At 36.8% G+C, this 23,336-nt stretch overlaps 2 long non-coding RNA genes across 2 annotated transcripts; both read left to right on the forward strand.

Moving 5' to 3' along the window:
• The first annotated feature begins 15,830 nt into the window (after positions 1–15,830).
• Positions 15,831–16,546, forward strand: LOC147491553 (uncharacterized). Its single transcript, XR_015197314.1, has 3 exons — positions 15,831–15,945; positions 16,117–16,168; positions 16,491–16,546. It is a non-coding gene; the product is annotated as an uncharacterized LOC147491553 (long non-coding RNA).
• Positions 16,547–16,778: 232 nt separating this feature from the next.
• On the forward strand, positions 16,779–18,233 carry LOC147491554 (uncharacterized). The gene is made up of 2 exons (XR_015199723.1): positions 16,779–17,162; positions 17,857–18,233. It is a non-coding gene; the product is annotated as an uncharacterized LOC147491554 (long non-coding RNA).
• The last annotated feature ends 5,103 nt before the right edge of the window (positions 18,234–23,336 follow it).

The following is a 23,336-nucleotide window of genomic DNA, read 5'->3' on the forward strand; positions in this document are numbered from 1 at the left end:
ACCTATATGAATGAGTACATTTTAACAATGTTTTCAAGCCCAAAAATGATTATAAAATACCCACACAAGTTCTAACAAACAATTCAAGTAAAACATGAAATTTTGAAAAATCAACAATAGGCAAACAAATTCTAGAATAAGCTAGACTTCATAATATAATAGTTATTTTCAATCAAATAATGTAATTTATGTTGTTTAAAAATTGGGGTTGTTATAATAAGTTGGAATGAGAACACAAAGCGAATAATAAAAAAACAAACAAAATCAAAACAAAAACACTTACGTGGTGTTTCCTCTATTACAATGATGGCTATTGGTCCTGTCAGTCCTCCACAACCACCTACATCTGATGCACTCATATCATGGAAGGACTATTAGTCTTGACTCCGGCCCCACGATTCAAAACAAGATTACCGCTCACCTCTTCTACCTGTATACTTAGTTATTAGTATTGTCTAGGCTACAATTGTAGATAAATGTAATAAGATTGAAAGCAAGAGGGGAAGAGATCCCTTTCTCCAACTACATCATCTCGATCTGGATAGTAGGCGGGCTTTATTCGTCGGATTATGCAGCCAAGCAGGCTGAACCAGCCCAGCTCAAGTAGTCAATGCCAACAATTCCAGATCAAGTACAACAAAAGTAGCTTACAGTGAGAGGGCAAAAAGTTCAGCACGTATAGTTCCATTCGTAGTGTGTGTACAAGAGTGGTGAATGCAATTCATAATCTCCTTTTTGAAACCAAGGTGCGGTGCCCGAAGGTTTGTATTAAGGAAGAGCTCATAGGCCCGTGCTAACAGAGAAGCTTTTGCCTTTATGTACCTAAGTGGCTAATGCCTTCTTTGCTCAGAACGAAGGTTTGTATTAAGGAAGCCCCTTGCAAGCTATGGCTAACAGACAGAAGAAAAGAAACAAGAAATCTCCCGCCAAGCTCCGTATTCAATCCCTATGAAATTAGATTCCTCGCCTGCTGGCTGATTGATTGACTAAGGGGATTCACACACTCGCGTTCGCTAACTTAATTCCATAGTTCGGCCGCACCAACCCTAGGTAGGCTATAGAAGAAAGGGCTGACCATTGAGATGCTTGACATCATGGAAACATATAATGTACTGATGATTGCTGAAAACAGGAAGGAAATGAAATGTCGATGTCGATGAACAAGATGTGCAAAGTTTTATCTGCCTGATACTTTTCTTGATGTAGTAACTTGGCTGCGGCCTAATTAAGCAAATCTAAAAATGACCCTTTGAACAGATAACTAAAGTAAAGTTGGGAGCATTTGCAGTAAGGTCGAAACTTTTGATTTCATGAGTTGTCGGGTTAAGTAGGTTTCAGAACTTGATCAACATAAAATGTTAACAAGAACATACTTATGTGGTAGTCATAAGGTATAACAGAAGGTCCAGTTGATACACAAGAATCACGAGTCTGATAAATAATGACCTGTTAAGTGTATTTACTGGAATCCCTATGCTATGGCACAACAAAGTAAGTAATATTCCCATCTTGACTAAATGAAACTTTGTACAATTGCGCAAAAGAAGAATGCTCTTATGCAAATAATGCATAGTTTGTCAGGGTGAGGGTGTACTAATTTAATACATTCATAAAATTACTCAAATATCAAAATATTTGTTTTCTTAACCAGACATTCTCATAGACTCATAGACTCCTTTGTGTATTTTGTATTTATTTGGGCCTCCTCAAATATCAAAACACACTTACAAACAAATTTCTAAAAAAACCCTTCGAGGCTTTCATACAAATCCTAATAAAACAAAATTCCTAAAACCTACTAAACCAAAAACTCCACTTCTTATTTCTTAAAACCTAACTCTCAAACCTAGCAGCTGAGTAAAATTTTGAATGCCTAAAACCTACTAAACCAAAAACTCCACTTCTTATATCAAACTCACCTTTCTTAAAACTCTCAACTGTATAACTTCAATGGTATCAAAGGGAACATCAAAGCGTGCTTCAACCAGTGGTACGGTAGAGCATTAAAAAATAGAGCAAAACCTATAGCAGCAAGAAGGACAATAATAAAATCAAAGGAAAAAATAGGTATTGATTCAATCTTAATACCTATATTCACTCTGTGGGGAAAGGTATGGAGCGGTACACCATAATAGGATATTTGCAACACGCTCTTTTTTTGCTTTGCAACGGTTATTTACCATTAGTAAGTTTCCAACGTTAAGCAATGTTGTAAAGCGTTACTTTATTTGGGGTGAATTTCTGGAATTTATTGCTAACACTTAAAAAGCGTTCGAGAAGTGTTACAAATTAAAAACTTGAAAATTTCGTGAAAGAGGAAAACAAAAAAAATCAAAATATAAAACATAACTTTCTTTCTCTCCTCTCACCGCCGCATTTCAAGATCCCTAAAATCATCATCTCGATCCAATCCAGTTTTATATTATGAAAAATAGATCTTGCACTCCTCAAAACTAATTTTCGGTGGATTAACCAGGTTTGTCTCTCTCATTAAAGTAATATTTTTCTTTCTTCAATATTCACTTAATAGTTCTATTAAAATTTTAACAGTTTTCTAGCTTTACCCCCCCAGTTCTTTCATCTAGAGGTTTACCCCCCCAAGATCACACCACATCCAAGTCAACTGTTATCTTTTTGGTCAATGTATGTAAAAAGACTTCATGGCCCTTTGCCCTTTTAATAGTTTTCTAGCAGAACTTAGGCCAATTAGCTTTAGCCCCCCCCCCCCCCAAGACCACAACACATCCAAGTCAACTGAGTTTGACCGTGATGTTTTTGGTCAAGACAAATGAAAAGACTAATGCCCTTTTCTAGGTATAATTACATAAATACCCTATGACTTTGGCAAATACAAAATTGGAATTCAAATCAACTAGGACACATGTCCTGATCTTGTGAACTCTATCCGACGGCCATACACCGTCACTGTAGCATTATCTTCTCCAAGCCATACACCACTACCACATAAAAAGACTTTATTGCCCTTTCACGGTTGGTTTTCTTCTAGCATACATGTAGCTTTTAACAACCGTGAGGTTAATTATGTAATTTCATAATGTTAAGGGTGTGGATGCCATTTGATAAGGATTGGTGGTAGCCATCGGATAGAGTTCACACTTCACAAGATCATGACATGTGTCATAGATGATTTGAATTCCAATTTTGTATTTGCCAAAGTCACAGGGTATTTATGTAATTATACCTAGAAAAGTCTTTTCATTTGTCTTGACCAAAAACATCAAACAAAACCAAAACTCGACTTGAATGATCTCAGGGTCTGGGGTAAAACCCTAGATGAAAGAACTAGGAGGGTAAAGCTAATTGGCCTAAGGTCTGGGGGGATAAACCTCTAGATGAAAGAACTGGGGGGATAAAGCTAATTAGCCTAAGTTAAGGGGGGTGGTAAAGCTAGAAAACTATTAAAAGGGCAAAAAGCAATGAAGTCTTTTTACAGGCATTGACCAAAAGATAATAGTTGACTTGGATGTGGTGTGATCTTGGGGGGGGGGGGGGGTGCTAAAGCTAGAAAACTAAAATTTTAAGGGATTTTAAATTTATGTGTGTAATTGGTTTCAATTTATTGTATGTTAAATTGCCAATGTTAGTTTAATTGAATTGGTTTCAATTTATAGAATTGGGTATTTTTTTTAATTTTTGGGGATGCTACACCATTACTAGCTGTTGTAGTGGTGTAGTATTTACAACTCCAAGGGAGATCTCCATTAAATGAAGTGAGAGTGTACACTACAAAGAAAGATGACGACAAAAATCTTTAGTTTATCAAGTGATATATATTTAAAAAGAAATGCAATTTAGATAAGGGAATTGAATGAGGACGACAAATAGAATTCTTAACAAAGCAACATGCTTACTAGACAATGTTATCATCTGCTAAAACAGATACCCCCATCCTCTATATATGACCATATTCTATGTGTATATATCTCTATCAAAAGCACAATAAAATAGAAAGACTAGGGAATTTCAGCAGTGTAAGTGTGTAACACATTAAAAATAATAAAGTTTGTTCCCTTGTGATACTGTTGTTTAGTAAAGCTGTCAACTCTGGAAAGTGAGATGTCTTCGTGCATGTGTTCTTCGAGAACCAAATCGGCTTTCCGCTTTCCTAAGAAAAGTACACATTGTACTGAAAGTCCTGAAACTATGGTTGTGGTACGTGGTGGACTTGTGGGGACTTCTGGCTTGTGGCCTACCACCATTCATTTTGGTATAATGAAATTAATAGGATATTGTGGTTTGTTTAAATATATCTATCATTGGCATTGTAATTTTGAAGTTGAGGGGTGTTGATAATGGAGTTGAGTCGTTGTTTGAGAGTTGGGGTGGTGGTTTTGGTTCGGTTTAGAAATTGGTCGACAAAAAAAATGTATTGTTGTGATGATTAGTTTTGAGGACTTGTTTTCTTGGTTAATGAACACTAGTTTATATTCTAATTTTAAATGATATTTAGATGTTATTCACTACACCAAAACAGGATATTAGTAACGCTCCAGTTTTTTGCTTAGTAACGGTTTTAAAGTGTAACTAGGTTCCTAACGTTTTATAAGTGTTACAATTATATATAAAGTGTTACTTTAATTTTGCCAAATATGAGAATTAATTTGTTACGTTTTAAAATTGTTTGTTTGGACCAAAAAGCGTAAATAAATCGTGAATATTAAATATAACATTAAAAATAATAACTAAATTAGAATTTAAAATTTCTAAATTAAAATTTTCGGTGAGGAAAGAAATTTCGGTGAGAGGGAAAGGCCAAAATTCTCGCGCTCTTTCCCCCTATTTTCATCCTTCTCTCGTTCAACTTTCATCCTTCTCTCGTTCAAGGGTATAGCCATGTCCCATTTTACACCCACAACAGTAAAATGGTGGAAGGGTAGAGCCATGTCCCAGTTTACACCATAACAGACGGATAGAGATAGTGAAAATAGAGAGGCATTACTTATATTCTAATCTAGATTTAGGGTTTGAAGGTAGAAGAAAATCAGATCTATCGGGTTTTACTCTTTTTGTAGAAAAATTATGATGCAATGCTTAATTTGAGTGTACATAATTATTATTAGGGCATAATTTATAAATTTCTAATCTGAATTTTAAATATGGCTCCATCATTGGGTTCTTTGGAAATTGTTCTAATCTGAATTTATAGATGCTCTATCATTGGCCTTGTTGAGTAAATTGTTGCAAACATAAAGTGTACTTGTATAAAGAGTGTTAAACCGGGAATTGTTACAAAAAGGAGAAATCTTTAGGGTAATGGGTTTTGTTCGATGCATGAGCCTTAAGGTCAAACTAGAACTATCAATATAGTTAAATTACGATAAATCTTTTATTTTTAACTTTTAGTTGTGACCTTGCTTGCTATAATACATAACATTTGCAAAGAGAAACTTTGATAATGCATGTGATATTCAAGTGTATGATTTCTTTGGCAGATTTCTTTGAAGGCGATGAAAAAGACGCGTGTATGTTTATCCACTAGAATTCTTAGCAAGAACAGATTTTTGGTTACATTCCGGCAGAGTTTGGAAATCTGAGAAGTGTTATGGAGATGTAAGGAACCTCCAGTTTTTCCTATTTTATTACATTAACATACATGTGTAATGTTTCTGAACCAATCTAACCATGCTATTATATTGTAGAGACCTGTCAGAAAATCAACTCTATGGTCAAATTCCTCAGGAACTCGGTCAGCTACAGAATTTGTTTTCACTGTGAGTTATACTTCTGATGTTTAATATTAGAGAATGAATCCCGAATTCAACAGGGCACTATTTGTGTTTTTTTGTTCGTTTTTTGAATTTTTTTCACTGAGAATAGGGGTTCACTCGTTTAAAACAAAACAGTAGGCCGAATTGGACCCAACTGAAGTTATGCTGCTTATTGCTTAATCTGTTAAAATTGGACATGCTTTGAACTAGACGATTAGATTGAATCTGATGGAGAATGTTAATTTTCAATTGTGTAAATATATTCTTTAACTGTTTACGTGTCCTTCATGTGTCCGTATCCTACTGTTTGAAAAGTGTCATATTCGCGTACCCGTGTCGGGGCTTATCCATGTCCTGTTTCGTGTATCAGGTGTTTCATAGTGTTCAGACGTCAATTTTATGCGCACATGTTAGGTACTTAAACCAAAGTTCTTATACATGGGCCTTTGATACTTCAACAATCAAAGAGAGTCGAACACGGAGACAACCAAATTTTATCTCATCTAAGTAATCACCTATATTTTGGGGGAACGTAAAAGGCGAGATGGATCTGATCCTCTTTGATACCATGTCTAGAAAATAGGAGACAGTTTTATCGAGATTATCGACATTATACATTTAGTGAGATGACTTAATTGTCTAGAGACTAAGAAATTCACTTCAAGAGTGTCTACAAGGCACCGTGTCGTTTGCAAAGACAAGGTGATATAGATTAGTTTGGAAAAATTGGTTATCCCTAGATACTCTTTTACATGTTGGCAGGTCTTCTTAAATAGTCTATCATTTCCCAATTTAGATTGTTGCAAAAGAAATACTAGTTGGTCTCTTTCTTTGTCCAAAAAGAAGAGAGAACTCCAAGACCTTTTTCTTAGCTCACTTGAGAGAAGTCTTTTTATGGAAGGAAGCACTTTATAGTTATAACCACCCGACACAAGGAATGCCAATAGGAGATGTCCTCTGCACTAAGGCTTTATAGAGAAAACCGAAAGTGCTTTTAAAATCGGGCAAGCCCTTCAGATGTAACCTGTAGATTTTCTATGTAATGGAGAGGATTGCGAGAACCTTCAGTGATGTTTTAAGCCACTTATGCCCGGAAAACAAACCGCCGTGTGTGTTATGGACTTGTGGTGGCCTATACTTAAAAGCCAAATAACTGAAGTCACCGACGTGTATGGTGACTAGAAGATCTATTTAGAAATCGTGGTTGCAATTACAGATCAAGAACAAGGAACCAAACTCGCAAGTCCACCTGAATTGGAGCATATTAAACTTAATACAGGATGGAGTAACGAATCCGAGGCCGGACATGGTGCAATAATTAGAGATGAATTTGAGAGGGTCCTAGTGGTGGGGCTACAACACTTTTCAAATATTTGAAAGTGATTTAGGTAAGACGTAACAAATGTTAGACCTACAACTATTTGCACATACTCGATTTCTCTAAGGGAAGTTCAAGTTTTGAACAAGACCGAGGAGTCCCGGTCATCTTGTTTAAACCCTGTTTAAGTTCTTCCTTAGTGTTTGTGTTTTTCTTACATGTATATGGAGAGATCTAATGGAGTGGCTGAATTCGTGGATCTCACTTTCCAACTAACTAATGTTAGGCAATAAACATAAGCAATTTGCCAATCCAACTAAGGATCAAAAGTGTTGGATGTAACATCTAAAGGACGGCTTCTATCGTCCGTGTATAGACTGGAAAATTGTGTCATTTGTTACCTACAATATGCACAAAAACAGTCAATAGGAAGGAGTCATAGTCAATTCCACCAACATGCCTAACTAATAGTTGAGAGTCTGCAGGTGCCAACTAGCAAAGTTGGTAAAACCTTAGTGATGATACAAGAGGTTTGGGATCGAACCCACCCCACCAAAGATCATTTTATTGGTTTCATTTAAAACAGGCTTGCCAATCAAAATAAAAATAAAATAAAATAGTAGAGTCCTCAACAGGTTTCAACCAATAGGTCGTTGTCTTTAATTGATTCAAGATTGAAGTTGGATCTTTTGGTCCTAAAATGAAGTATGCACAATATACATTTGAAGATTGAGTTTTAGAGGTTTTTGTCACGAAATTAAGATTGCGCAATTAAGTTTTGGGTTTTCATTCTAAAAATCTAAAAATTAAGACTACACAATCAAGTTATCAAGGTTTTTTCTTTTTCCTGAATTTAGGATTATGCAATTGAGTTATGGACCTGTTTGGCCTAAAATTAAGTTTATACAAGATACTACAAGTAATGTATTTTAAGTTAAGGATGACACAATTTTGCCTTCCAATATACTTTCGAGAAAATCTGCAATGTGTTTCTTTCTAGTGTACATAGCACAACTATAACCGTGTACATAGCAGTATAGCACAAGTTTTTTTTGCATGGGGGATAGCGTGTGCATTGGGTCGTGATTTTGTGGTTTAGAATTTTGCACCCCATATAGCATATGCATTCGTAGTACTCTTACTTCAGCCCCACATTCAACTATCCTCAACCTCTTTAAAAGATACTTCGTCAAGTTGATGAGTCAACCCAGGCTAAAGTTGAAGTTTCCAATCATTAAATAGAAGGTGCAAGCCAAGTCCCAAGAGAGTTCTCCATTGTCCGAACTTCAAAGATTTCTTAGTGGCATCTTGTAGATGACTTTGAACTCAATGTTGACTCTTGACAAAGTTGCCCACCAAATGTGTCCATCCAAAATGGTACTTCATTTCTTCATCTCCAAGCTGGAAGTGGATGTTCTTGGCAAAAGAGTTTCCTTTGTGACCGATGATGCCTAGTGCAGATCCATAGAAGGAACTGACGGGTTTGGTGTACCAAAGACAAATTTTCCACTCTATATAAGCTTTTGATAACTTCCCTTCATAGTTTAACCATGCTGAAACCTTGATTATGTCCAAGCCACTTATGTTTTCTTTATCATACCATTTCCACTTCATTAATTTTTGTGAACTGTTATCAACTCTTTTTAATATTTTGAAACAGCTATCTCTTTCGCTTTTTAGATTTTAAAGACCGTGATCTGGTTTTGTTTTTGTTTACATAACATTGTATTATAACAACTTGCACTTTAATTTACTTCCTCAGGTTCTTTTTCTCGCTTCATTACCGTGACCTAACCTTGTACTCTATGTTTGAAACGCCTCATGTTAGCCTTGCACCTTGTTTTGTGCTTGGTTGTTGTAAAAGATTCCTAGCACTCAAGATCGATAATATCCCTTTTTACATCTTAGTTAGGGTAGTTAGAGCAGATAAGTACTACTAGATTCTTTAGGCTTAATATTTTTCCCGGAGGCATCAATAATATTTTACATAATGCTATCTCCAAGACTTTGTTTAACTGTTTCAAACATCTTGGTTAGCTACATAGCTTCGTAGCTTTAACCTGTTTAGTAGTTTTTGCTAAATAAGATTTCTTGAGCAGTTTATGTGTTAGACATGCGTCCACGCCACCCCACCGCTACTCATAGGTTTGTTGGTTAGGATTTTTGCCCATTTCTAGAGTGTTTTCAGGAGCATCAATTTCAACTTTTACACCCCAAAATTGTCCAATCACACACCATGAAGTTTGATGTAGAATAAAATCATAGTTGTTCCATTGTTGCTTTCTAAAATTTTCACAGATATACATGTTTATTTCTTGTACATTGCCATATTTGGCTTGTAGTGTTTTATGAACAATAGAGTAAAGTAATTTAATTCTCTGAAACTTAGTCTCCTTCTACATCTTGGTAACAAGTAATATAACAAAGATTTTGGGTAGTTTAGGTGTATAGAAATTCATCATAATTGTTGTTATTAATATTATTCTAATTGACATTGACACCTATATACGAGTGTCGAAATGACAACTGTGTGAACTAAGACACGTAAAACTAATGGAAAAGAAAACCATTGCAATTCTTTGGTTACACAACTAATTCTTGGGCTCAAGACCTTATGAAGAAGACACCTCCTTACAAATAAATAACTATGAAAGTGGCATATGTGGAGTTGTAACTATGTTAATAGATTATTGTCTTAGTCTTTTAGGGTACATAAGAAACCCCTAATTTGAAATAGTAAGTACAAAGTGTCCATGTGGGCGGACACGAGTGTGGAGTGTCCATGTGTCGTGACTCGTGGTTCCGACATGGATTTTGAATAATAGGGTCCTTGAGACGAAGTTAGGCACAAGAAGCCAAGAACAATAGGATTCTGAATAATAATATTTACTATGGCTATTACTATTATTATTGTTGTTAATGGTATTGTTAATGTTATTATTCCTCTCGGGGAAGAACCTCGGTTTTAGACTTTTAGGACATTGGCTCGCGGACAAATGTGTGTTCGGTGCACCTTTTGACGGATCCCTAGTGATGCAATCGCACTGGTCATCCTTCTCATGATCTTAGTGGCATGCAGACCGCACAATCCACCTCCATTTTCTGAAGGAGCTCTGGACAAACCAGGTGCGTCCCCACTCCATATCTACTCGAATAGTTGTTGTGGCAGGAATTGTTGTTGTGGCAGGTGCAATATTTGTTGTGGCAATATCCCATAGGAATTGTTGTTGTTGTGGCAGGAATAGTTGTTGTGGCAGGTGCAATATTTCAAATTTTGAAAGCGTGAAATTCTATCTTAAAGTCTTTTGATGAAAGATTCTTTCTGGGGTAGTAATTATTTGTTTCCTTTTGTCTAACATTTTATTTTTTGGTGGTTTGTTTGTGGAAGCTTTTGGTTGTTAGACCCACAATACTTCAAGTGGATTCTCTAGTTTTCACGGAATAATAGCGCCATACAATTAGAATTCACAAAGACATTTTATTTTATTACTTTTTCATTAGGGACTAGGTTATGTAAATTGGAACTTGAAATCTCAAGTATGCTTGTGCATGTTTGATGGGCATTTTAGCCAATTTTGGTAGAACCAACTTCATAGTTTTCAGAATAATTTTAAGGATTAAGAACAATTGCAGAATTTTTTGTAAATTTGTTAAAACTAGCGCATTAGTTCCATTGAAATTGATCAAAAGTGGTAGGAATTGTTATATTAGTTCCATAGTGCTATATAGCCTTTGAAAGGTTGCACTATAAAAAAACTTGTAATTTTTATACTTGCAGTATCTTGTTGGTAATCATTCTATTTTTCTTATTTTCTAGTTTCCCATTCTTTTATTTCTGTGGGATATCTCATCCTACATTTTTGATATTATAGTTATATATAGATATACACCTATAACCGAAAAAAAAAAAAGATACTTGATCTGTTATTTTTTGCTATTGGTTTGTTGATTGGTGTGTCTGTGGGTCATCTGTGTGGGTACCGCCTTTTACTTGATTCGTTTACCATATATAGAAGAAGATATGTTTGCATTACTTGGAAAATAATTGCGCTGGGCAGTTCTGATTTTTCGTTCTCTTATAGGGTGTGGGAAAAGGACGGTTGTAAGATATGTTGCTTTCGCTTGGCAGGTCCGCACGTAGTTGAGTATAGCTGTTATGATATAATGGGATCCTCTCGAGAAAAGGTTTCTCAATAGCACATGCTTTCAAAGCAGGAGAGGTATTTGAAGCAAGTGAGAGCTTTGTTTATGACCGACATGGCTTGTTTTCGGTTCCCGATGTTGTAACTAATACATGACATTTTTCAGCTACTCTCCAACAATACTTCTTCTCCGCCATTTTGAGGTTTTCAGGAAAGTTTCTTCTCATGAGGGATCATCCGATCAAGTTGGTCTTACCTGTTATCGGGGAGTTGGCTCACCTGCTTTTGATGATCAAGTATCTTGCTCACGGAGGACGGTGGTGGCTCTACTTCTACTTCCTATAGGCATCCTCATAAAAACTTGTATAACTTTGTTATTGTCCCGGCCCACAAAAATGTCCTATAGTGGTTAAGCATTTACACTTAAGTTACATTGACAAGGATTCTCGTCCCTATCCAACACAGGATACAAAGTGTCCGACATGGCTAAATACCAAAAATTGAGGTATATGAGTATATCACATAGAATATGTTTGCATGTCGGTTCCGACATGATATCGTGCACACGTCCATAATGATTATTTTAGAATATGGCTTGTCCTTGTAACATAGGTTTATAATATCAAGAGAATTGAAGGCCCGGCAAGAAATGGCCTTCTTGTATCTTTCATAAATACACAAGACTATCTCTTACACTTCTCTTGATGAATATTGTACTTTAACAGATCTATTATGGTTCTTGACAAACTTCATAAAAATAAGATTACCGGTCGATCATGATTATTATTGTCAAGAATCTGATGTTTTAATCTTATCTTGCCAAATCAGCATATGAAGGATGCTTTGAGGATACTTGGACATAGGGTAATCGTTAGTTGCGATTCTTGTGCCGACAGCCGAAGGTCTTCCAGCTCCTATTAGATATTTGCTTCAGTTATGAGATAAGCATCGTTCGTTAAGTGAAGACAGAGACTGATATGCTTTCACGCTACTACAGACAGATCGCACTGAGTCTCAACTGATGTGAGTGAATTTTGTTGAGTTTTTTATAGTGGTATGGTATGAAAAGCCTGTTAATGCAGTCCTTGTCGGATATTGATAATAATCTAGCTAGCTAGCTTGGCTTATTTTTAAGCCATTTTGTAGGTGCGGTGGTAGGTGATATTGATCCGATTTAGTTAGGTTTGATGGGAATTATAAGATTTAGGGCGTCTTTGGCTTTATTAAGTTCACATACATTTTATTTCCTTGTACATTGTGCTCGAGGAGATTGAATGGTTTTATTCATTTCCATGTTAATAAATGGATTTTATAAAATTGAAATGAAAATAAATTCTGTGTTACTTGGATCCGTCTATAAACTTTTAAAGCGAGCGACATCATAGGTCGCCTTTATGGACCCATTATCTGCAATTACATTAATCACTTTCCTTCTAACACTCAAACAAAAATCTAATTCAATTGTTGGCTTACAGATCATGAGAAAGAAAGAGGAGAGCAATTTGTTTTCATCCTTAGAAATGATATAAATATATTCATCATTTTTTTTGCTCTTTTCCTGTTTGGTGATTTCATCGTGATATATATTCTGTAAAACTGAATTGTACATGAACTTTTGACATCCATAGTGTTCGTGTTTTGTCCTTTGCCGCTGATTAGTACAGGTGGAACTCAATATTCTGAAGAGACTTTGCCAATGCTGCTCTTAGTTTAATAACTGAAATGGCCATTCCTTGTGAAGAATGGGCATTGAAGAGTCAAACCGCTTTTCTTATTCTTTGAGGTAATTTTGCTTATAGTTTATATATTTTAATCATTACAGGACTCATTTCTATAGTCACAGATAGTCAGAAAGGAAGGGGTAAATCTCTGGCAAGAACTCCTACCATCTCAAGTTTCCTTATCTAATACGGGTCCTATTCAGGTACTCTTCATCTGTTTATTGTCTTTATTACTCAATATTCTGGTATTGATGATTCTGATTTCTTTTAGGTCGATTTGGTTTCCATGTTCTTGAGATGGCTTCGAAGACATTACTTCATAATGAAGAAGACCTTGAAGGTTTATTATAGCAAGCGTAAATGAGTATAGTTTAACCTTTAAATTATCACCTTTTTTAATTGTTCACCTTCTTTTTTATATTATATTATTTATTTATTTCTTTCTTTGAGAATATCCTTATGGACAAGGGTAGAATTCTTGAGTTAAATAACAATCATAACCTTGGCTCCACCAAATATTATTCCTTAATTATCTGCATTAGGGCATTATGAGTGTGAGACCATACGTCCCCATTTGGAGATAAGCTCTAGTGCCCAAGTTGATGAATAAGCGCTAATGTTCAAGGCACCTTCCAACTTTGGTAGCCTTATTTCAAGTGTTGTTAAAATTGGATCTCAAACTTGAAGAATCAGTTTTATATGTAAATTAGTTTCACTTTGTTCGCCTAGTCATTTGTGTAGTGTCCATTCATCATCTTTTTCATTTATATCCGATTTAACACTTGCGGAAAAGTTGAATATGACTTATGACGAGGTGAAAGATGGATAGTGAATCTTGTGCTTAAATTCAAAGCTTGACGCAAAGATTGATTCCAAGTCGGGAATTGTTGTCATGGAACCCAATCATGTGAATGTGTAAGTGTTCAACTAGTGTTCAATTTCTCCTGTATGTCTCCATTGAGCTTGTTCTTTTACTTTTTTTAAGTAGAATAATTTATATGGAAATTTATATGCGCTTTATGCTTGACTTAATTAAATGTTCGGATAGCTTTTTGGACTCTATGAGCTTCTTTAGTAATAATCAATAGAACTGTTCTCTTACTCTTCTCATGGAATTAATAGAGTCTGTAGGGTTGTATATGAGACGAGAGAACACCTCCTTGCGTCAAATATTTTTCTGGAAGGCACAAAACAGTGTCAAAAGTAGGATCTTTGAAGACTGCTCAAGTGGAACAGTTTATTGGAGTTTGAATTGCTCATATTGTTAGGAGTATGAGACCCTGTTGCCACATTTTTTGTGAGTTTGGTTGTTGGACCAGTGAAAATAAATACTGAACTTTCCGATGTCTTGGAAGGGACAAAACATACTGCTACTTAAGAATTATGCTATCATACTCTGTTTTCTGAATTCCATAGTTTGAGTATAAGGAGCTACTACTTAAGAATAGGATATAAGTATATATCTATATATACATATTTGTTTTCTCTTGCTTTCGACTCTTTTTATTTATTTCTATTGGTGTATAGGATGAAAGGGACTTTTCTGATGATACCATCCCAAAGTCATCCCCTGATGCTTACAACTACTGAAGGTGCTAGTTTTGTACAAATGATGTGAGAGCTTGAGTTTAAGGACAAGTCCCATTGATTTGAAAAAACAGTGTATTTCATTCGTGGCAAGTCTTATTTATGAAAAGACGTTTTTGGTGATGTTATTTTAATAAAAGATTATGTGATTGGATGTACTTGTGAGATTTCTTGTTTATATTATGGACGCATTGTAAAATACCCAATAAGTGGGGCATCTTTATGCAGGTTAAGTAGTCTCCCAAAAGGGAGGGGAGGGGGGTTTTGGGAGATTTTGTTTTTTTACATATGAAATAGTTTTGTAACGGTTCTTCACCGTTACTAAGCTTTGCAATAAGTAACACAAAAGAGCGTTACTAACTTTATAAAAGCATTACTAATGTTAGAAAAGAGTAACACAAAAAAATGTTACTAACTTTATAAAAGCGTTACTAATGTTAGAAAAGAGTAACACAAAAAAGCGTTATTAACTTTATAAAACCGTTACTAATGTTAGAAAAGAGTAACACAAAAAACGTTACTATTTTTATAAAGGATTATCGATGTTAAAAAGAGTAACACAAAAAACGTTACTAATGTTATAAAACCGTTATCGATGTTAAAAAAGTAACATAACAAAAAAGCTACTAATTTTATAAAATCGTTGCTAAAGAGTATCTGATTGAGCAAAGAAAACCGTTAGTAAATATTTTAGTAACGGTTAGAAACCGTTACAATAAATAATTACGTAACGGTTATAAACCGCTACTTAATATTAATAACGAATTAGCAACGCCAAATCTGACAAGATAAAACCGTTACAAATATTTTCAGTAACGGTTTCTGACTGTTAGGGATGTCCTGTTTTGGTATAGTGATTTTGATTTTTATGAGTACCCATATGTTTAAAAGTGTGAACTGATTTTGATTAGGTGGAAAGATTTGTGCTTTCAAACAAAATATTTGGGTATATCTTGTCTTGAATTTTAGAATGTCAACATTACTTTGTTATTTGTCATTCAAATTTAGGTATACTTTCAGTTGTCTTTTTTTGTTGTCCAGCGGTAATAGTTCATGTTGCTTTCTTTCGGTGCAAAAGAGGGATTCTTTGATAAAGTTAAAAAGGAAGACGGTGAAGGATACAACATTGAAGGATTTTTGGAAGTTAATAAAGTGGGTGACAGTTTTCATTTTGCTCCTGCAAAACATTTTTTTCAATCCAATATTCACCTCTTTGATCTAATGGCACTTCAAATAGAAAAAACTAATGTGAGTGGGTGATTGAAGATGAAGGTTCAATTTGTGAAATACACATTACCGTGTGAAACGAGCTTCATTATCTGTAGGTTGTATAATAATGCAGTAGAGCATAAATTGATTTTCTGCATTGTTATGCACTAGATAAGCCATCGAATAAACAAACTATCATTTGGTCAAAAGTTCCCTAGTGTGGTGAATCCGCTTGATGGGTAAGATTATTGGATTCCTCAAATATCTAACTTAGTCAATTACTAGATTTAGTAGATTGTACTTTGTAACTTACTTTACTTGAATCCTGTTTGTACTTTTACCTTTAAAAACCACTCACTCTTGAAAACGAAGATCTAATTTCTTTTAGTATTTGGGAAAAAAATATTCAGTGTATAGTGGACGCAGCAAGCATCTTCTGGAATGTACCAACATTTCATTAAGGTAACTATATCGTCTGTTTGAATTTGTTTTCTCGTGGCTGAATATGCCATTATCACTTTAGATATTTTAGTCAACGACATGATGTATTACTGTAGTATTACTACTGGTACTACATCTACTGTTATTATTCAGAACTTTACGTGAGGTTTCTACAGTGAATTTGTAGTTGGTTTGTTTGATATGTACATTTATTTTCATTCTTTGATAACTCTTTGGGGTGACTTTGATGTCATGCAAATATCAAAGACATCATTGCTGCTTTTCCATTGCCTAGGTCTCATATGTATTCACCAATGCACTGATGTTTTTCTAATTGGTGCAGGTTGTCCCAACAATCTACACAGAGATAAGACATCGGAAAATAAATTCCAACCAAGTATAGTGTTTACACTTTAATAAACTAGTTTCACCTCAATTAACGTTATCTATTGCTGCATCTATTTTATGTTTCTCATTTTTAGTTATGACTTGATTTCTAGTACTTGGTATCTAGTATTGACTTGGTTTCTAATATTAAACAATTGCTTTATTTGACAATTCAACAAAATTTAATACCAAGAATGCTATACTCTTGGAACTTGTTAGAAGTCATGTTTCCTACTTTATGCTTAATGCTTGACAGATTGTATGTAATCGTTCTTGTTGCATATGTCTAAGCTGGCCCACTAGTTCTCTGACTTCCTGTGCCCGTCTCTGCCACGAGGTTTGCCAGGAGGTTCTCTTTCCAATCCTAACAAACTATCGAAATACTTTTTCGGTGGATTCTGAACCTGACCTAGGCCTGGCACGTCTGTTGAATTGAATTTTGAGTTTTGTATTTTCTAGTTATGCATAACGCAATCCTGTGAGTGCGTAGTGAACACTCAGATGATTATTTCAGTGTGAGTTTTTGTTATCTGTGCACTTTTTTTTTTGGCAAAATTGCAGGTGAGCTTCAGTGAGGAAACAGTGCCACTGTTGCACTTCTTGACAAATGCCTGCGCGATTGTTGGAGGTAAAACTAAATGGTCACATCACATTTTACATCTTTTTTTAGTTTAAATTCAGTTAGGGGCATACGTTATGGAAAAAGTAGTATGGCTTAGTACTTGAAAATCAGCACTATTACCTAGAAATTAGAAATCAGTTTAACTATTTAAGTAATCCTAGCTTGGATAAGTTTCTGCTTGATCCCCTCTTGCCCATACCCTACCCCCTAAGGCTAAAATGAACCTAGTTGGTTGGTTCAAAGCCACTTCAAACCATCATATATATGCTGGTTTGTGATCATCTGATTAACTTGTCACATGAACTAGAAGGTTAGCTATGATAACTGTATGTAGTCAGGTCTGCATCTCTTGGCATATGCATATAGATAGTTCAAGGATGGAAAGCAAGAATAAATATAGGGAAAAGTAAATTGGAAAATGCATAACTGACAAGTCTCACCTTTCTCATATTTATGGGACTTCTAGGTGTTTTCACGATTTTTGACCATCACTTTTTTATTCTGCAAATGTTCCCGCAAGCACTTCTTATTGTTAATAACCATGGAACATCCCTTAATTTGACAAACATGCTTTTCATTTTAATGTAGGTAGTTGTAAGAGCTGGAACTTTTATATTTGCTTCACATATTGGCTATATGCAAATTATCAGCTTTTCAGTTCATGCCAACATTACTCGGTTTGTTCCTTGTCTTGTAATAGGTTTGAATTGGACAAAGAGCATCTTGATAGGAATAAACTACACAAAGAACAGATTGGTGTTTCTCTGTCCAAAAGCTAGATAGTTCCTCATAAGAAAAGCACCAAATCCAAGGATTCTGAGAACTCAAGGTCTCAATCTCAAGCATGTACTCCTGAGTGACTGAAATCTCCTGCTGATTTTGGTAATTTAACACCACTTCTTGTATATGAAGAAATTGTATTATATCTTCACATAATATGGGAATCTATCTAGAGTAATGGTCTCTGTGGGATCAGCTTTTGTTCCTTGAAGATTACTGAAAATTCTTGATCAGTTTAGTAATTTCTTTAGTTTGATATGATTTCGAAATTAGGTTGATATAGTTTCATCCTCAAAATTTAGAGTTATGATAAAACTTTACTGCAATATAGTATCCAGCTAGGAAGGTTTTCGTTATTGCCTGTGTGACTGGATTACTCGGCTATTGAATGCTCTTATATATATATTTTTAGGAGTTCTCTAGTAGTTGAGTTTAAAGCCTTAAATTTGAACTGCTGCTAAAGTCTGGGCTTAGACACATTCTCAAATTCTTATTAGGGCCAAGTTTGAAGAACTGTGTTCGGACCTCCTTGACATGTTATGACTTTCTATTTGTTAGAGTGTGATACACCATATTGTGTATGTGTGTGAGCGTGGCTATGAATACTGGCACACAATAATATCTGTTTATTGTAGGTTTAGCTGGTCTTGCTACAAAATATATGAGAAATTATTTTTTTTATCAGCAACCTATCAACAATAGTTTATAACCGTTACAAACGACTTTTAAATTATTTTTTTAAATTCATTAACAACTTTTGCTGGTAATATTTTTAACAAATTACCAACGTTTAAAAAGCGTTTGTGAAATAAAAAAACCGTTGCAAATGTTTTAAATTTGTATACGAAAGTTATAAAAAAGCGTTGGAAATTTTTATTTGCAACGCTTATTAACCGTTGCAAATATTTCCAACACTTTACCCGCGCCATATTTGCAACGCTTAAAAAGCGTTACGAAAATTATTAGCAACGGTTTTTTGCCGTTGCAAATAGCCTGTTATGGTGTAGTATATTTCAAGCATAAACATGCCTAGAATTTAACATGTTGTCCCTTGAGTCTGTGAAAAACCTTGAAGTGTTGGATAAGCACACAAACTGATAATAACAATAATAATCACACATATTCCTTATATTATGAAAGTAAATGTCAAAAAGACAGTGTTTGCTCTATTTTTTCAGCATAAACTATTAGATTATTTTATTTTATTTTTCTTTAGTTTTCCAGTATCAAAGTTTTAAGTTTAAATCAACTGAATTGGAAATGGAATGATTTTATAATAATTATTATGGTATACGGTATACCACATCTTCGCGTTTTTATGACATATATGGTGTTTCCAGCCCTAACCTTCTCTATGTTTACCTACTTTTCTATTTGACTCTACACCTCCACTCTTTGATCTGTGCTTTTCTTTGTGGTTATGAAGTTGTGATGGTACCTGTAGGGGGGATTTCCGCCACTAAACAGATGACACGTGTATGGAAAATAACCTAAGACTATAGATATCTAGAATGAGATGAGGACCATTGGATCAGTTCTGTGAATAAGTGCTATCGTGCTTAGCACGAGTGTTTAGTGGACATGTGCCTGACACATGTCTGACCACCTTCAAACATGATAGTTACCCCAGTTGTTAGGAATTGATATAGACAATTCATGAACAGAAGGAAACTGAAGATGGCGATCTTTGATGATAAGGAAGGAATCATGATGACATATCTTAGGAGTTACCTTTTAGATATAATCTTCCCATGCACGATGGGACATTATGATCAACAATGAAACTTACCTCCCATAAGATATGGTCTAGATTCAGACTTCCATAAGAAGAGGAATCCTAATAGGAAGGCAGAGTCCAAAGATGGAAGGGAACTCACAAGTGGTGAGGACAGCCCTAAACCTTAGGACTCTCGTCACCCTTCCTATATAAACCATAGAGATTCGCTCTTAGGAACTACGCAAACTAGGGTTTCATTCTCCAATAGAACAAAAGAGATACGTAGGCAGCCATCAGACGGTTCAACCCAGAACTCACCATCAACCCATCCCTTCTCTATTCAGCAAAGGATTCTAGATCACAAGGCACAAAGGAAGATCAGGGGATACTTGGAATTTCTCCTACATCTTTTGGCACCGTTTGTGGGGATGAAAGTAGGTAAATATTCGTTTCAAACGATTGATTTATTCTAAAAACTCTTACTGTTGTGATGGTAGGAGCAAAGAAAACAAAGGGTGGCGCTACCACGCGCAGCGTTGCCATCAGAGAAGAAGTGCACGAGATGCCTGAAGGGTGTGAGAATGTCGGTCGCCAAGATGCGAATGATCCCCCCCAAGGACCTATGACCAGCACCGATGAACTAGTTGTTCCCTGAGCAGGTCCCAGGAATAACGCCTAGGAGGAACATCAAAATGGAGAGAATGCTGTCCTCACCAACCCAGAGTCTGTTCAGGCGAGTCAGGCGGTGTAGGCTCTGGAACAGCAAAGGAGAAACCTTGAGTGAGAATTATAGCTGCTAAGGTACTTATATTAGTCCGACACAGGGAAGGAGCCACTCATCAATCTTGATGATGATGACCTTCCGGAAGGTGGTCGTGCTAGGAACCCAAGGCGTGGGGACCCAGTTCAACACGAGCTATCTGAGTCAGAATACAACAACTCAGATGAGGACTCAGGAACAGCCTCAGAGCCAGAGTCCACTGATCAGGATCGTGATGTAGACCCTTGACATCAAAAAAGAACTTAGAACAGGAAGCTTTCTACCAAAGAAAGTGCATGGGAAACTTAGAGGAATGACCTGATCCGTCAGATGCATCAGATGACAGGCAAGGGGAGAAAAATGCAAGAATCCCTTGTCCAATCCGGCATAATGGGAGCATGCAGATCTCTTTTTGTATCATGGGTGATGAGGAAGCCATATCCCCACGGGTACAGACAACCGAAGTTCAGTGTCTTTAGTGGCAAGTCAGATCCGGTCGATCACATATTCAGGCATCGTGCCACTATGGGACAATATGAGAGATATGACCATGTCATGTGTCAGGAGTTCGAAGCCTCCCTGTCTAGATCTACACTCCAGTGGTATCACCAATTACCTGAGTGTCAGATCAGGTCCTCAGAAGAACTATTTAGGACCTTCATAGACAAGTACTCATGCAACAAGCATCAACCCAAACGGATCGATGCACTGTTCAACATCAAGAAAAAGGACGGAGAGGTGTTGAGATCCTACATGCAACGGTTCATGGAAATTTCAATCCAAATAAAGTATTGTGATGAATAGACTACTATAATAGCTTTCAAACAAGGGTTGGATGAAAACAACGCCTTATTCGGATCTCTCTCCAAGAAACCACCCCGCGATTTAGAGGAACTCTTTGACAGGGTTGAAACTCATGCGGGGTGGGAAAAAGATGTCCTGAACAGACGTCAGGAAGCGAAGAAGACTAGTCGAACAGTTCCTGGGCTTCCCGGAGAAGGGAATGGAAATTCTTCCCCTAAAAAATCGAAGAGAGACCGTAATCGCAATCGCCAAAGGGCCGAATCTCCATCAAAGGGACAAATGCCCAGAGGGCAATACCAAAATGTAGCCAGTAGTACAGATGGAAAACCACAAAAGAAGCCACGTGTGGAAGGAACTGAAGAAGCTCTTCCCTCGATGAACAGAAACTTCGCCCCTTTGAACAAAATGCAAGATGAGGTTCTGGACTCGATAAAAAATCAGAGCTACCTCAAATGGTCAGCTCCGCTAAAGCCAGGCTCCCTGGGTACCAGAGACCAAAGGACCTACTGCAAGTTCCATAAGAGTAAGGTTTACAGCACCAGAGCCTGCAGGACCCTGAAAAATGAACTACAAGATCTGATTGATAGGGGTATCCGGGCGGTTTGTGGCACACCTAACAGCGAACGTAGTACGTACCGAGGAGATCGAAGACGCCGGTTTAGGATCCTGTGCATCGGACCGCTCAATGGCTGACTCCAGATAAATATGATTTTTGAAAAAGCAAGTAAACGGAATGGACATATCACTGAAAAGGGTGCACGATATCAAATGCGCATCGCCAAGCAGATGAGGATCATGAATAGCGAGCTGACAACAAGAGCTCAGGTTAATGCGGTACCCTACAAAGACCCGCTCATCCTCTTCACTGAGGTTGACTGTTGCAGCATCCAGACCCCCCATGAGGATGCACTTGTTTTGACACTTCCTTTTGGAGATTATGATTTGCATCGCATATTGGTTGATCCAGGCAGCTCAGCAGATGTGCTATACTACGCCGCATTTAGAAAGCTACAGATTCCTGACTCTGAAATGGTCGCCACCAACTCCAACCTATATGGATTTAGTGGGGACAAAGCTCTGACAGTTGGGGAGATCTAACTACCCGTTGCTACTGGTCCGGTAACTCTCATCATAAATTTTGTCGTAGTAAAATCTAACACACCCTAACATATGATCTTGGGCAGGACCTGGCTGCACAGACTCCGGGTTGTTCCTAGCACCTATCACCAATGTCTAAAGTTCCCACATAACAGGACAATTGAGACAATCAAAGGGGATCAGGTGGCTGCCAAAGCATGTTACGCGTTGGCAATGAAGTAGTCCCCACTCCCTTTTGAACCAATGGAGGTGGGGCAACCCGCCAAATAGCAATTACAGTTGGATCCACCTCTCTCGGACCTGGTCCCATGAGAGAGGGAGGATCCACCCTCACTGGAGCCGTTAGTGGAAGTGGAAATTGTAGGTGGTAGCTCACCAAAGACCACTTTCATCGGCACCTTGTTGAGTTCTGAAGAGCGCCAAGCTCTAATACAGTTCCTTCAAGAGCATAAAGATGTATTTGCTTGATCATTCGAAGAAATACCAGGAATTGACCCCCATGTGGCATACCACCAACTCAATGTCTACAGTGATGCAGTGGTAGTCAAGCAGAAACCGAGAAGGATAGGTGCTGACAGATCCAGGGCGGTAAAAGCTGAAGTTGAAAAACTAAAGGCAGCTAATTTTGTCAGAGAAATCAATTTCCCTACCCGGATTTCTAATATTGTCCCAGTAAGAAAAAAAAATGGGTCATGGAAGATATGTATTGACTTTACAGATCTGAACCGTGCATGTCCGAAAGACAGCTACCCTCTGCCACGAATTGACAAGTTGGTGGATGCGACGGCTGGACATGAACTGTTATCCTTCACAGATGGGTCGCCAGGCTACAATCAGATCCCTTTGCATGAAAATGACCATAAGCATGCCAGTTCCACAACCGAGGATGGCCTATACTGCTATCAGGTCATGCCATTCGGATTGAAAAATGCAGGAGCCACATACCAGCGTTTGGTAAACAAGATGTTTGAAGGGTTAATAGGCGACATTATGGAGGTGTATGTTGACGATCTCCTGATCA

This window comes from Coptis chinensis, chromosome 6 (assembly GCF_015680905.1).
Source record: "Coptis chinensis isolate HL-2020 chromosome 6, ASM1568090v1, whole genome shotgun sequence".
NCBI lineage: Eukaryota > Viridiplantae > Streptophyta > Magnoliopsida > Ranunculales > Ranunculaceae > Coptis > Coptis chinensis.